General features: G+C 46.3%; 1 long non-coding RNA gene across 1 annotated transcript in view; it reads right to left on the bottom strand.

The window, feature by feature from the left end:
• Nucleotides 1–2,284, bottom strand: part of LOC102775526 — a 19,035-nt gene extending 16,751 nt beyond the window's left edge. The window contains exon 1 of the long non-coding RNA XR_001513575.1: nt 30–2,284. This is a non-coding gene — a long non-coding RNA (uncharacterized LOC102775526). The remainder of the gene's footprint in view (nt 1–29) is intronic.
• Between the last annotated feature and the right edge of the window lie 811 nt (nt 2,285–3,095).

The raw sequence follows: 3,095 nt of genomic DNA, 5'->3' as shown, positions 1-3,095 counted from the left end.
GGGGACCTTCAAGTCCTCAGGCAAAATACCTTTTTTCTTCTTCTCTCGCTCTCTCTCCTTTCTGCAGCTTTAAACCAAACCCACAAATCATTCAGATACTCCAGGACAAAGGGGAGTCTCACTACATGTAGCTGCATTATTTGTTTTAAGGTTTAAAGCAAACAGGTGAAGCAATAAGACAGAGAATAGCCCTTCTTGGGGGCAGAAAAGGGGAAAGAGGAAACAGCAGCCTCTGGTCCTAATAACGGGGCATGATACAGTAGCAAAGATGCCTTGTGAGTTGCTGGTCTCACAGTGGGATCAAAGACGTGACCGCTGATGAACACGGTCCAATATTCTCTCTGCTTTGGGTGAGAAAGGGGGATGACTGAAAAATAAAGGCCGTTGCGATCTAAGAGGAGCCTTCCAAAGCCAAAGTCTTTTCTCGAGTTTAGGAGCTTAATTCTCCATTTGAGAAAGGGGTGGAGAGTGTGTGAACGTGGTGCTATTTTCGCTGCCCAGGAAAAGGATACTGAAAAATAGTCTGTGAGCACATTTGCAAAGAAGCTTTCTTCTTAAACAGTTAGGGTGGAGGGCCACAACTTCCTGGGTTGGTTTTTATCTTTGTTTGTTTGGCCCAAACACAAATTCATGGCAAATTTTTGGTTACTTAACTGACCCCTCTATCTAAAAGTGTGGTGTGTGTGTGTGTGTGTGTGTGTGTGTGTGTGTGTGTGTGTGTGAGAGAGAGAGAGAGAGAGAGAGAGAGAGTTAGTTGCTCATTCTCCCAATCTAAGCACTCTGAAAGTAGCCAGAAACAAGTTGCTGATTAACTGACTGAGGAGGCTGCTGTAGGCACTGCAGTGAGACCCTAACTTGACTATATTCAACACTCATTCAACATTCGCCATGCACCTTCAGGGTGCCCAATCCTGAGGAGATGGAAGTTAGACCAAAAATAAAAGACTTTTAGGCTAGAAAGGACAGGAATGGTATACCCAGCTAGTTAATTAGGGCCCAAGAGCAGACAGCAGTCAATAGCAGAACTTCCTGGAGGAAGTTACTGACTCTCATAAATTTGGGGGAACCTAGAAAGGGTTAACATGCCTCCCTGGAAGAGTTTAGTTCCTTGGAAGAATCTGGGTCAGAGTATTTAGGCAGTTTTTAAAAAGTCGGATGCTGAGCAGAAGCATTTTAAGAAGCCTAAAACGTCTGCAAAGCAGAAAGGAGGGTAACTTCACAGGCTCATCACCTTTCACCAAGAGGATTTCAAACACACAGGAAAACACCACCATTTTCAAAAGCAACAGACAATTTTCTGTCATCATCACTTTTCCATCTCTTTAAAATAACAAAACAAAGTACTATCCCATTGGCCCAGGTTGCAGGTCAACAAAGGAGACATTGTTCATCATTTCTTCAGAACATGATAGGGCACAGCCTGCTCTGCAGAGTTAAGAAAACTCTCTCTCTCTCTCTCTCTCTCTCCTCTCTCTCTCTCTCTCTCAGAGAGGAGCCTGAGGGGCAAGAGTGAGTAAATCAAGCCTGCAATGAGCTAAGATTTGGCTGCAGATTTGAGGGCTGATCTGAAAGGTGGAAATGAGGCTTGGAAGGTAAATATGGTCAACATCACAATGATTCCTTAGACTCTAGGCCACAGCGGGTACATGAAAGGGAAGGCAGGTTTCCACTAAACTTGGATCACTGGACAGTGCGCAGTCAGTGCCCAGGTGAGCTGGTTCTGGGCAGGTGCTTCCGGGAGAGTATCAGCCTACACCTGTCACTGAGGAACCTCCTACTGGCTTGAACCTCCTAACTGGGCTCTCTGCCTTCAAATCCTACAACCCACTCTCCACACTTTGGCCAGAGCCATCTTTGTATAGGAGAACCTTAATGTCCCTTCTCTGCTCAAGAGCATTTTAATGCCTTCCATTGTCTAAAGTTAAGTCCAGAGTCCTTTATCTAAGGGTCTTGTGACATAGCTTCAAGCCTCCTCCTTCAGTCGCTTCTTATACTCCTCCCAGTCACACACCCTGGGGTCCAAATCATTTCCCTGAATGAGGACCGCAAGTTCGACAGCCTATGACTTAAATGCCATGGGTACTTCCATCCTCCCGGCCCCATGACTCACCACATTTCCAATGCCCCTCATCCTATTTTTTAAGATACAAAGCATAGGCCACTTCCTCCAGGAAGCAGTCCAGGATACCCCAACTTATGAGTAATTTAATCATCCTAAACCTCCTCAGCACTTTACTTCTATCTAGACCAGTAGTTCTCAACCTTCCTAATGCCGCGACCCTTTAATACAGTTCCTCATGTTGTGGTGACCCCCAATTTCATTGCTACAAATTGAACATAATTAAAGCATAGTGATTAATCACAACAACAATATGTAATTATATATGTGTTTTCCGATGGTCTTAGGCGGAAAGGGTTGTTTGACCCCCAAAAGGGTCGCGACCCACAGGTTGAGAACCCCTGATCTAGACATATAACTGTCTCTATTGAACCTAGGACATACCAGAGAAATATACTGGGAAATAGACATTAGTTGCCCTTATGAATATAGTATCTCTAGTCTGTGGGCTTCCTGGGGGTAATACCTATCTTAGGCATCCCTGGATCCCCAAATAGACCAATACTGTTGCCCACACATGTGTGCTCTAGTGTTTCTTTTAGGTTCTCCTGATCTCTCCGGCCATCATCTAAGCCCAAAGAAAAAGGAACGGTAGAGGAATGCCTGGTCATCAATCAGAAAATCAGGGTCTGTCTGCCTCCAGAGTGGACTGGAAACTCCTTGTAGGCTGCCACTGTCTCTCTCAACGTGGTAATCCGGGGGATTAACACACTGTCTGGCACAGAGTGGCGTTCCATAATGGAAGGAAGAGGGGGGCTCGCACAAGGTCACCCCGAGTCAGGAATCGCCTCCTCTCAGCCGGGACGAGATCTGGTGAAATCATTTACAACATTATCTCAGTGGGGAGCTGGGAGGAAGGAAGGAATGAAGTGTCTGAGAAATGTGTGCCAGGCCTTCAGCGGCCTCCAAGCCTGGGGAAGGGCGGGGGGAAGGAGGGGCGACATCAAACAAGACGCCTAGGCTGCCCCGAGCCGCC

Source organism: Myotis davidii, unplaced genomic scaffold (genome assembly GCF_000327345.1).
Source record: "Myotis davidii unplaced genomic scaffold, ASM32734v1 scaffold557, whole genome shotgun sequence".
In the NCBI taxonomy this organism is placed as follows: Eukaryota; Metazoa; Chordata; class Mammalia; order Chiroptera; family Vespertilionidae; genus Myotis; species Myotis davidii.
Note: the sequence above shows the minus strand (reverse complement) of the source record. Positions and strands in the feature narration are given on the sequence as shown.